This window comes from Ursus americanus, chromosome 7 (genome assembly GCF_024610735.1).
Source record: "Ursus americanus isolate L20-20 chromosome 7, mUrsAme1.1.p, whole genome shotgun sequence".
Classification (NCBI taxonomy): Eukaryota; Metazoa; Chordata; class Mammalia; order Carnivora; family Ursidae; genus Ursus; species Ursus americanus.
The window spans coordinates 46,385,543-46,398,631 of NC_142133.1; positions in this window are offsets into that span (position 1 = coordinate 46,385,543).

A 13,089-nucleotide genomic window follows, 5' to 3' on the forward strand; every position below is an offset into this window, starting at 1 on the left:
ACACCGCAGAAACAAATGGAAGAAAGTGATACTATGGACTTGGGGAAGCCACAGTCTATCCATCATATAACCAGTTATTCTTTCCAACTTGTGAAACATGAAGCTCACTTCTCTGTCTTCACGTGGGGAAACAACTCAGGAGATTCAGAACCCCCAAATACTCCACATGGTTGAATATAACCTTTAAAAATATGAAGAGAGTAATTAGAACTAAAAATCCAATTAAAATAACTTAACTGATTAATCATTTCATTTGAAGTTTTTGATTTTTTTGCATACTAGATACTGACTACTTTTATATTCCACTAGTTCAGATATCCTAGGATTTACTTATTATTTTCTAAAAATATGGGAGTGTTTGAAAATAATTCTAATTACCTACAGTAATTATTTGTCGAATTTCTTATATGAATCAACTCTTACATGTTGGTTTGAACAGTCTCATCCCCACCTGACTCATGTTCTATGTGTTGCTGCTGTGATTACCAACTCCGCATGGTCATTGCCCAGCTGTATGCCAGCAAACCAACCTGACAGGGTGTCTCCGGATGCTGCCTGCCTTGTGCCCCACATCTCACACATCCTGATTCCCATGATGATGCTGTTCCATTGACCCTTAAGCAAGCTGTACAGTAGAACTTGAAAAGATGGGTATTTATCTATATGGCTCACAGTCCACACAGACAATGAAGGCGGGCCAGATTTAACCCTATAGTTCATGAATCTCTGCTCTAAACCTATGAAAAGCGATTTTTTTTCCTATTTATATTGCACTTCACGAAGAAGCTTTAAAAATGCAGCCACTCTTAAAGGCTAGCAGGATAGGATTTAATTAAAATACTTCAGATTGCATGTCTGCAGGAGACTAGAACTTCACATCCAGGAGGATAATCAGCAAAATGGCCAGTCTGCATTCTGATTGGTGACCCTCCTGGGTTACCACTATTTAACATTTTGAATAACACTCCTGATATTTTATTTTTATACAGCTTTATTGAGATATAATTTACATACCATAAATAAAATAAAAATATGTAAAAACACTATTCAGTGATTTTTAATATATTGCTTTATTATTTTTTCATTTGTGGTAAAATACATTTAACAAAGTTTACCGTTTTAAGTATTATTTAAATATACAATTCAGTGGCATTAACTACCTTCACAATGCTATGTAACCATCATCTCTGTCTATTTCTAAAACTTTTCATCAACTCAAACAGACACTCTGTAACCATTAAGCAATAAATCCCAACTCCTGGTAACCACCGATCTGCTCCCTGTCTCTGAAATAGCCCATTCTAAGTATTTCATGTAAGAGGAATCATACAATAGTCTTCCTTTCATATCTGGCTTATTTCACTTACATCATGTTTTCAAGTTTCTGTATATAACATGTATCAAGCTTCATTCTTTTTAAAGCTGAATAATATTCCATTATATGAATATGCAGCCTTTTATTTATCCAGCCATATGATGATGGACACTTGGGGTTTTTCCACCTTTCGACTACTATGAATAACTGCAATGAGCATTGGCAGACAAGCGTCTATTCAAGTCTCTGCTTTTTGTTTTGTTTTGTTTTTCTAATTTTAGCCATCTTAATAGCTGTGCAGTATGGTCTCATTGCAGTCTTGATCACCCCTAATGTCTTCAACTACAACATAAACATTTTTCTTCAGTGCTTGCTAGGTTCTTAGCATTGTGTAGACCTTTTATGTATATGATCTCACTAATCCTGATAGTAGCTAAGGGAGGTCAGTTTTATAATATCCATTATATGAATTGATGATTGAGTCTTCATCAAGTTGAATAATTTGCAAAGGCCATATAACCAGTGAGTGGCATAACTGAGATTCAAATCCAGGTCAGTTCTGAGAGTGCCCTTTCTGATAAGAGAGACACAGAAGTTGTAAAATTGGTGTATCTCTCTCTATATATATACACACCATATCTTCTTTATCCTTTCATCTATGAATGGACACTTAGGTGGCTTCCATATGTTAGGTATCGTAAGTAATGCTGCAGTTAACACAGGGGGGCATATGTGTTTTCATTTTCTTGGGGTGAATACCCAGCAGTGGAATTACTGAATCATATGGCAATTCTGATTTTTTGAGGAACCTCCATCCTGTTTTCCACAGTGACTGCATCAGTTTGCATTCCCACCAACAGTGCAAGAGGGTTCCTTTTTCTCCGCATCCTCTCCGGCACTTGTTACTTCTTGTCGTTTTGATGTTAGCCATTCTGACAGGTGTAAGGTGATATCTCATTGTGGTTTTGATTTGTATTTCCCTGATCATGAGTGATGTTGAGCATCTGTTCATATGTCTGTCAGCCATCTGCATGTCTTCTTTAGAAAGAAGCCTTTATTCTAGTCCTCTGTCCATTTTTAATCAGATTTTTTGTCAAATAATCTAGGCAAAGAAGGCAAGAATATACAATGGAGAAAATACAGTCTTTCTGATAAGTGGTCCTGAGAAAACTGGACAGTTACATGCAAAAGAATGAAACTGGACTGTTTTCTTATACCATACACAAAAATAAACACGAAATGGATTTAAAGACCTAACGTGGGACATGAAACCGTAAAACCTATAGAAGAAAATACAGGCAGTAATTTCTTTGACATTGGCCTTAGCAACATTTTTCTAGCTATGTCTCCTGAGGCAAGGGAAACAGCAAAAATAAACTATTGGGACTACATCTAAGTAAAAAGCCTTTGCACAGTGAAGGTAACCATCAACGAAACAGAAAGGCAACCTACTGAATGAGATAATATATTTGCAAATGATATATTTGATAAGGAGTTAATATCCAAAATAATAAAGAGGTTATACAACTCAACTCCTTCTCATTATTTCAGTAAGAGTCTTCATTTAAGATGAGGGCCATAGGGTTTCTGCTCTCAACCTTCTATAATTACTAACTTCACATTGATTTTATATCACCAGGTTATGCAACTATAACTCTTCCTTGTTTTGTCTGTAGGTTAGTTCTAAAAAACAGTAAGAATAGGGTCAACACTTATATTATGTAACTATTAAATTTATAGCAAATAGGGCTGTTAGAATTATATATTAAGAATATAGTCTCTAAATTTATGAAATCAAGAAAAACAATTTATACATCAGGTCAGATATTTTCCTACATTGCACCAACTATTCAAAAATCATGCCACAGTCAATTCTGTGTTATATATTGTCATTCGTTTTATAGACAGCTTTTAGATTAAAAGCTTAAAATTAAAGATTAAAATTGTCTATCTTTTGAATTTTCTACATAAAAATAAATATGTCTTTTTTAGTATCAGTAATATCATCATCTAGTTTTTAAATTATGCTGCTTATTGAATATAAACTATTTTCCAGGTTTTTGGAACTACTGTTATTCTAGAAATTCTTTCGTTGCATCCCTGTTTTCATATGATTCTCTGATGTATTTTATCCTCTCTTTTGATTTCCTTCTTTATTTTGATTTAGTACTTTTGAAAACATTTCTGAGACCTTAAAAATATAAGAATATCTTTATTTTACTCCCATACATTATGAATAGTTTGATTTTGCAGAGAAATCTTCATTCAAAATCAGTCTCACATGTACCTTTGAGGACAGTGTATCCACTGTCTTTTAGAATTCAGTGTTGCTGGTAAGAAATATGATTTGGCTTTTGGTTGTAAGTAACCTGTGTTTTTACTTGAGAGTTTCTAATATATTTTTTTAATTCTGTTTTGTAAAATTTATTGAGCATGCATTTGAGGGATTTTTAAATTATTATTGCTATTATTTTTAAACTTCCTTTTTGAGAGCCTGTGTTTTTTCAGTATGAAGTATATATCCTGTCACAACCCTGGGACATTATTTTTTCTTTTTTAAAAATTTTTAATTTCCAGTATAATTAACATGCAGTGTTATATTAGTTTCAGGTGTACAATATAGTGATTCAGCAATTCTGTACATGACTCCGTGCTCATAATGATGAGTGTACTATTCATCCCCTTCACCTATTTCCCCCATCCCTCCACTCATCTCCCCTCTGGTAACCATCAGTTTGTTCTCTACAGTTAAGAGTCTGTGTTTTGGTGTGTCTCCTTTTTTCTTTGTTCATTTGTTTCGTTTCTTAAATTCCACATATGAGCAAAATTATATGGTATTTGTCTTTCTCTGACTGACTTCTTTCACTTAGCATTATATCCTCTAGACCCATCCATGTTGTTGCAAATGGCAAGATTTCATTTTTTATGGTTGAGTAATATTCCATTATATATATCAATATCGATATAGATATAGATATAAATATAGATATATCATATTTAAGTTTTATATATCTCACATTTAGGTCCATTTTACATTTTGAGAGTTTTCTGTGTGTGTATGGTATAAGAAAATGGCCTAGTTTCCTTCTTTTGCAGGTAGCTGTCCAATTTTTCAACACCATTTGTTGAAGAGACTGTCTTTTTCCAATTGCATATTCTTGCCTCCTTTGTCAAAGATTAATTGACCATGTAATTGTGGGTTTATTTCTGGGCTCTCTATTCTGTTCCATTAATCTTGTGTCTGTTTTTGTGCCAGTACCATACTGTTTTGATTACTACAGCTTTGTAGTATATCTTGAAGTCTGGGATTGTGATACCTGGGAGATTATTTTTTATATTCTTGAAATTATACAGGGAGAGGAAAGGACTGAACAAGCCATACTCCTAGGGTCAAGACAGGATCTTCAGAGAAGTAAACCAGATAGAGACTAGAAAAAGAAGACTGTGGTTGGCTATCAAAAAGGTTAAGTAATATCTGAAAAAGAATTGGCAATATAAATTCCAGTCCTGATAGTCAGAGCCAGAATATCTAAGGATGTCCCAAAGTACATTTAACATAGTAATTTTAATTACTTTAATTACTTTAATTTTAATACCTTCAGACTTAACCTACAAATCTGGTTAAAATAGAACTCCAAGGAGAAGAATGTGGTGGGATGAATGGCTCCAAAGGTATTTAAGAGCACATAAGTTACAAACTGAAAATATTAGTTGCTTCGGGTTAGTTATTACCTGGGCTCAAGTGTCTGAAGGTGGCCCTTGGTTTGACTTAAATAATAAAATTGCTTATCCTGTGATAATTGTTATTATGCTTATTCTGTTATGAGTTTAGTGTGTAGATCAGAAAAAAAGCTTCATATTGATGTCTTCAGAAATATCTTTCCCCATTCTATTATTTCTTTTTTCCAATGATAAGAAAAATAAGTAATATTTAGAGATTTTCTAATGATGGAAGTTCCCATGAACATAACGTTTGGGATGCCCAACCTCAGGAAATCACGTCAGTGGTTACACAGTCTGTAAGATTACTTGAGCGGCACATTTCCATTTTTAATGTTGGAACTAAAGGTCTGAGAACAGCGGTTCTATCACTTGTTGACTTTATGGTTAAGGGTTTCTTGTGTAAAATTATGAAGCCTCAGTTTCCTCATCAGTAATATCATGGTGGTACCAAACAAGTTGACAAGTTGTGACTGATGAAGGACATAGTCTATACTTACTACTGGTATGTTTTCCCAAAGATCAAGTCACTCACTGTGATTGATCACAGCCTTTACGTTCAACTTTGGGTAAGTCACTGCATCTGTGATCTCTCCGAATTCTGTCATGCTCTATAGATTGATGTTTTTTTTCTTTTCATCAGGGTGTTAACATTTTCTTTTTTTTTTTTTTTTTTTTTTTTTTAAAGATTTTATTTATTTATGTGCCAGAGAGACAGCCAGCGAGAGAGGGAACACAGCAGGGGGAGTGGGAGAGGAAGAAGCAGGCTCATAGCGGAAGAGCCTGATGTGGGACTCGATCCCAGATCGCCAGGATCACGCCCTGAGCGGAAGGCAGACGCTTTAACGACTGCGCTACCCAGGTGCCCCACTGCGCTACCCAGGTGCCCCATGGGTGTTAACATTTTCTAATTCAACCTCTAAACTCTTTCTCTCTTGCAGTAGGCAGATGCTAAAATCTCTGTTCAGTTCTGTTAAACTTAGCTGTGTTTTCTGGAAACACATGCTTCCTGCATAGGTCACCAGATCGCTGGACAGAGTTTATGTTTCACTTTGCAGCTGTTGTGGTCATGGTGAACACTATACTAGCATTCGTTAAGCAGTAGGAATGTGATATTCTTTTTCTCGAGCCCTCAGGGCAAAACTGGGATCTGCACCTAGATGAAAATTCATAAAACAGGGAAGCTTTCCCCGTGTTCTCAGACAGAAAGCTACTAAACCAGGAAAGTCCAAGTGTTGCCTCCCTTCTAGAATTTGCTTACATTTGGCCACTCTCCAGTGTCCTTGGATTTTTAAAGAAATATTTTGTTTAGTGTTTTTAATTGTTTTTGGCAGATGGTGATCTGATATGAAATACCCTGCCATTACTGGAAGTGGGACTCCACAGATTTATTTCTAATGCAAAACTTTTGAAACTTATATTAAAATGGTTTACTTTTTTGAAATATAACCAATACACATAAGTAATAATTCTAAAGTATTTGGAGATAGTAATGAAGAAACAAAATATTGACCTTTCCCTGCCACTCCATCAAAATAGTCCAATCATAAAAATAAATAACATGTATCCTGATAGCAACCTCATGATAGCTAACATCTAGCATGTGTACAATTCTTTACTGACCTTCATTACCTATCCTGTCTCATCAGAATTCCTCAGTGTGAGAATGTGTGTTACTAAAAGATACTGATTGATCACAGCCGCGTAAAGAAGTGAGAGGTAACATGATCTTAAAGGCACTATGACTAATTCAAAATATTTTCATACTCAATAGGGAAATTGATTAAACTTAGAGCAGAAATAAGGTAGGATTATTTATCTTATCAATAGAACTTTTTTTTTTTAATCTCAGGGGAGGCCTTGTTATAAAAGATTATTTCTTGAAGGTCATGCAAATGATGTATCTGTGTTAACTGCTTTAAAAAGCTACCATGCAAAAGACAATAAACTCTCTGCAGACATTGAGAATTAGTCTCAGATGGTTATAAGCAGCTAAAAATATTGATGGGACTTTAATGGCTGAGGTTTGACTGGGACTTGGGTTTACACTCAGTCCTGCTTTGCTTTTTCCTTGGATCCTGCCTTAACTTTCCTGACTGTCTTTTGGTTTTAAAATAGTTAAATTCATTATCACAAGAGTCAATTATTTGTTTTGACCTGAGTTATCACTGTGGACTATACTTATTTGTTGCCCACTCTTCCAGTTATCTGTTTTGACCCCAAAGAGAGTATATAAAATTCCAGATTTAGGATCCTATAACACCCAAAATTTAACATTTTTGTTACCAAAATACACAGACAAATTCCATTTTAGACAAGTCTTCTATGTAGGGCACACGATTTTTTCTTTAAAAAGCAAATATATATTGGTATATATACAGTGTGTCTTAGTTTTAAAAACTACTCACATTATAGATGTACAATAAGTGAATTTTTGCAGTAACTAAAGTCTATATTGTTGTTTTTCTGTTAAATGAAAATATAAGATACCTAAATTTATAAAATTAGAAGCAGTAGTGGAATGTTGGTCAAAATTTTTAAAAATATACCTGACATTTTCATTTTTTTAAAAGATTTTATGTATCTGAGAGAGAGAGACAGAAATAGTGACAGAGAGCATGAGTGGTGAGGAGAGGGAGAAGCAAGCTCCCTGCTGAGTAGAGAGCCTGATGTGGGGCTTGATCCCAGGACCTTGGGATCATGACCTGGGCTGAAGGCAGACGCTTAACTGACTGAACCACCCAGGTGCCCCAAATGGTGGACATTCTGAACGGATAAATTTGAGGGGTTAGTTGATTACATGCCTCCCTGAGGTCATAAAGATTACCAAAAAAAAGTCTCCTGGGTCTTTTTGAGCACGCAGTCAGGGAGAAAAGAAGTGGTGGTCAGAAAAGAGATTACAGCTCATGAGGGGGTACATTTTTTGGCCATGAAAATACCCAAAATGTGTGTGAGCTTGGTGGTAGAGGTAGAAAGTAGTGAAGGGTAACTAGAGAAAAATTCTGTATTGGTTACATCATCAACGTAGGTGGTGAAGGCATTGAAGATGACGGCGAAGGATGTGATAGAAAACGAAGCTGGACTAGAGAGAGATCTTCAATGAATGAAGGGGAATAGGAAGGAAATAGGAGCCGACATTGTGAATGTGAGGACTGGCTGTGTGTCACACTCAGATTGTCCTTATTTTTCTGTCTGTTCTCATACCATCTGTATTCATAATATCCTCTCCATAATTCATTCTGCTAGTTCCTTGTCTTCTAATACTCACCGCATCTACACAGCCTGCCCTTCTATGTTTCTAAAGTACATTGTGCACCTCTTTAATGTAGTCGGTGTCAACAAGTTTTATGTAGTTCTAAAGTTTATTAACTTCATAAGCATAAATGTTACAAACAAAATAAACATCAGTTGGAAAGTTTACCATTTCAATTATGTATATACTCATAAAAGCTTTAACTTTAATTTTTTAGTCAGCCTGTGCTATTTTTAATCAGATGGACCAAAGCAAAAAAATTAAAAATTTATTACATAAAATGCACAAAACTAAATAAATCTGTAAGAACTTGAAATAATGAAATTTTCAGATTATTTTTATAAGTTTGTGTTGTTTATCCTTCTGAAGTTATTAAAGCTTAGAACTGCTTCAAGACTTTTTGGACACCCTCTATTAAACTTCCCAGGCTATCATTTATTATAATGCTTTGCTTGTGTGTCTACTTCATACATTAAATTATTCCCTGGACCATAATATAGGACATAGAGTAGAATATAGACTAGAATATGGAAGACCCAGAATATTGAATAGAAGCCTAATAAATAATTTTATTGATTGATAAAATAAATGAATCAAAGCGGGCCAAGCAATATGTATATACATTTTGCACCTCTTTTGGTTTATTTGAATAATTTCTTTCCCTGACTTTTTCATATTAAAAGTACCTTGAATCACAAATGGCTGTAGGTCAATGAGCTAGCAGAGTACCATGCTAGCAAAAAAAAAAAAAAAAAAAGAAAGAAAGAAAGAGCAAAAAGCAAACAAACAAAAACAAAAAAACCCACAAAAACAACAAAAACAACAACAACAAAAACAATGCTACAATTCAGGGCACTTATGACGTACCTCACGTTGCTAACTCTCTATTCTCCCAACATAAAAGACAAGCCATTACTGGGAGTGAGAAAGCTAAATTATCTCCCTTCCCCAGCCCCCTTTTTCTTTTTGGCAGATATTTGGTCCTACAAACTCAAAAGTCTGGATATTATACTGAAAGGATTTCCTCACAGCTCTAGTTTCTGGTTCATAAACTAACATATCCTCTTCTAACCCTAATAAATGTGTATTTCTGAGCCTGCATAAACAGTGGGTCATCAAGTCCATCCACGCACTTGCATCCGTAGGAGACTATCCCATTTATAAAGATTAACAGCAGATAGAGACAAACCCCTTCTCTCTGGCTGTAGGTGATACAAGTGAAAGGTGGTGATGGATGTGACCAATATCCTTTCTTTAGTGGGGATGGATTACATGGGTCTTAGAGGTAGGCAGTCCAAGAGGTAGAATGGTATTGTAAAAATACATGTGCTTGAGAATACTGCAATCATTGTTTTTGAATAACGTCCACATCACTTAAAATGTGTGGGGTTTGTACAGAAGGAATTCAGAATATGTGAATCTCATATTTATAAAAGTAAATATGACAATATTAATTTAAAAATTTGTTGAATAGGATCACATGAGATAAGAATTAGTGGCATAAATAGACTCTCTGTAAGTAGACAATCCCAATATTAGTCTGACTACCTGGCTTATTCCTGCTTCAAATAAACGTTCAAATTACCTTGCCTTCCTGTTCATTCTCTGATATCCTAACCTAGTGTAAAATAAAATTGCTTTTTCCAACATTGCATAGCTGTTAGGGGCAGATATGACTCAAGAACGAAAGACACTTGATTCCTGGTATCATAACATACAAGACATATAAAGTCGTAGCATTCTGGATTTGTAGAGGTCATTTGAGAACTCATAAATCAAAAGTAAATGAGAGTGACAAAAAAAGTAAATGAGTAAGATGTACAGTCTTGATTAGAGTATAAATTGGAACAAACGTTTTGTGATTCAAAAGTGTTAATGGCAGGAGCACCTGGGTGGATGAGTCTGTTAAGTGTCTCCCTTAGGCTCAGGTCACAATCCCAGGGTCCTGGGATCAAGCCCCAAGTCAAGCTACCAGCTCAGCGGGCAGTCTGCTTCTCCTTCTCCCCACTGCTCATGCTCTTTCTCTCTCTCGCTCTCTCCCTATCTCTCTTTCTCAAATGAATAAATAAAATCTTTTTAAAAAATGTGAATGGCAAAAGTGTGGTAACAGTGGTACAGCCTGCAGCATGTGGTGCTCAGCAGTGACGATGCCATTGTCCTTGCCCTAATGATCTGTGGCATGCTTGTGACCATGAATTCTACAACGTCCTTTGCACTTCTGCTTTTAAATAATTTTCTTGTATGTATCAGCCATATTCAGTTTTTGTGGCATGCACATAAAACCCATGATGAGTACAGGGTATTTCAGTTCGAACAACCCATGTGTATAATAGCTCCCTGTAATTACTATAAGCTTACTTACTAGATTTTTAAGATTATGGTATAAACTTTTTAAAAGCTTAATAACTATTCAATTATTTATGTAATAGATTTTCCAGGAACAATGCCATTGGCTTGGGAATTGATATAAACCACATATATTGTCTATCATTTCATCCTATCGAAGCATAATATTTTTGTCCCTTTTTCCAAGCTTATTTCAAGCTTATTTCCAAGCTTTGAGCCTGTTTGGCCTGTTATGATACCTTTATATAAGAAATGATCCCTAATTTAGGAAATTGGAGCTAGAGGGAATGAGTGAGATCTCAATCATGCAGCGCCTCAAACCTATTTGAGATTCTCAGTACGCAATTATACTATATATTTTAGAGGTTGGTCAGTAATTTCATTTGGCTGTTTGGTCTACTTGGTATATGTAATGAGCCATATTTAGGACTGGTATTAGCTTTCCTCCTTGTGTAGGAATCAGTCAGTCTTGGAAATCTGATTTTTCCGTTATTATCAAATCAGCATTATTGTCTTCTCCCTTGTGTTTTCTCAGAACTTTCTCAATGTGTCTCTCAGTGCCCTGTGGCCTAAACATCAAGCAGTATTCCATATGTGTGAAAGGAGGTTTGTATTTCTTTCTTAAGTATTAGGAACCATTTAAATAAATAATTGCTGAGACTGTTCCCAATCTGATGAAAAAGACAAATCCGCAGACCCAATAAAGTCAAAGAAAATAAAGCAAAATGAACACAAAGAAAGCCACACAACACGATCTTAGTAGAATCAAATTGCCGAAAACCAATAATAAAGATAAAACCTAAAAAAGCAGCCTAACAAAATTACACTTGAGGAACAATTTAAAATGTAAATGTGGACAGTGTGATACTTTTAAAAGAATGCTAATTTACAAAGACAGGAATACTTTTGATTTTACAAAATAACGTCTTTATTTTTAGATGTACATGCTGAAATATTTAAGGATGAAGTATCATGAGATCATCAACTTTTGAATGGCTTGGTAAAAAAATAGATATAGATAGATGATAGATAGATAGATAGATAGATAGATAGATAGATAGATAGATAGATAGATGAGAGATGATAGATAGATAGATAGATAGATAGATGATAGATAGATGATAGATAGATAGATAGATAGATAGATAGATAGATAGATAGATGATAGATAGATGATAGATAGATAGATAGATAGATAGATAGATAGATAGATGATAGATAGATGATAGATAGATAGATAGATAGATAGATAGATAGATAGATAGATAGATAGATAGATAGATGATAGATAGATAGATAGATAGATAGATAGATAGATAGATAGATAGATAGATAGATGATAGATAGATAGATGATAGATAGATGATAGATAGATAGATAGATAGATAGATAGATAGATAGATAGATAGATAGATAGATGATAGATGATAGATAGATGATAGATAGATAGATAGATGATAGATAGATAGATAGATAGATAGATAGATAGATAGATAGATAGATAGACAGACAAAATATTAACAAGGGCACATGGATGTCCATTGTACTATACTTTCAACTTTTCTGTAAGTTTGAATTTTGGGGGTAAATGCCATCTTCAGCCTTCAGGGCCTGAACAGCTTTGTGAGATATAGATTTCCTGAAGCGTGTGGGAGGGAAGAGATGCTGGAGAGTGAAGCAGGGAGTGTGGTGGAAAGCCTCAAACATTTGCGGAAATGAGTTCTCCCTTCAGTGTTGCTAAATTCATGCAAGGCATAGCCTTATGGTCAGTCCTTTTTCATGGAAATTAATAATGGTCTATGCTACACACTACTGATACAGTCAAGGCAATATGTGTGGCTAGGGGAGTGTGGAGACAGGGTAGAGAATGAGGATTAAGCTCCCAGAAATTTCAGGAATCATTGGATGGCGTTTGGTTTCTCAAGGGTCTATAGAATCAAGATTCAGAATCAGGACACAGCTAGCATGGAAGCAGGGAAGCCCAGATGACATGTATTGTAACTCCCAAATTATTTTTATCAAAAAGGTTTTGGTCATGCTACTTCCTGACTCTTAAATTTTCCTTCAATGGTTCTCATATTCCAACAGAATAAAGCTAATCGTTTTAGCCTGAAGTTATAGCTTCTCAATCATTGGCAAGTAACGCAATTTCTCACAGTTCTTGACTTGCTGTATGCTGCAGCCAATCCAAATCACTCTGTCCTCCATGCTGCATTTATTTGGGATTTCCTGACTCTGCACGTACTATAGCTCTTACCTTGATGGTAAGATATTACCCCTACTTAAATCCAAGTTCAAATTCCACCTTTCCTAATGTCATCAACAGAAAACAGACGGCCTTTTTAAATTCTCAGATGACTGTATCTGTTTCCTTTACATGACACGTCTCAAGTTGGTTTTGAAATATAATTTAAATGCATTTTGTTTTTTATGCTCTATTGGAGTTATAAAAGGA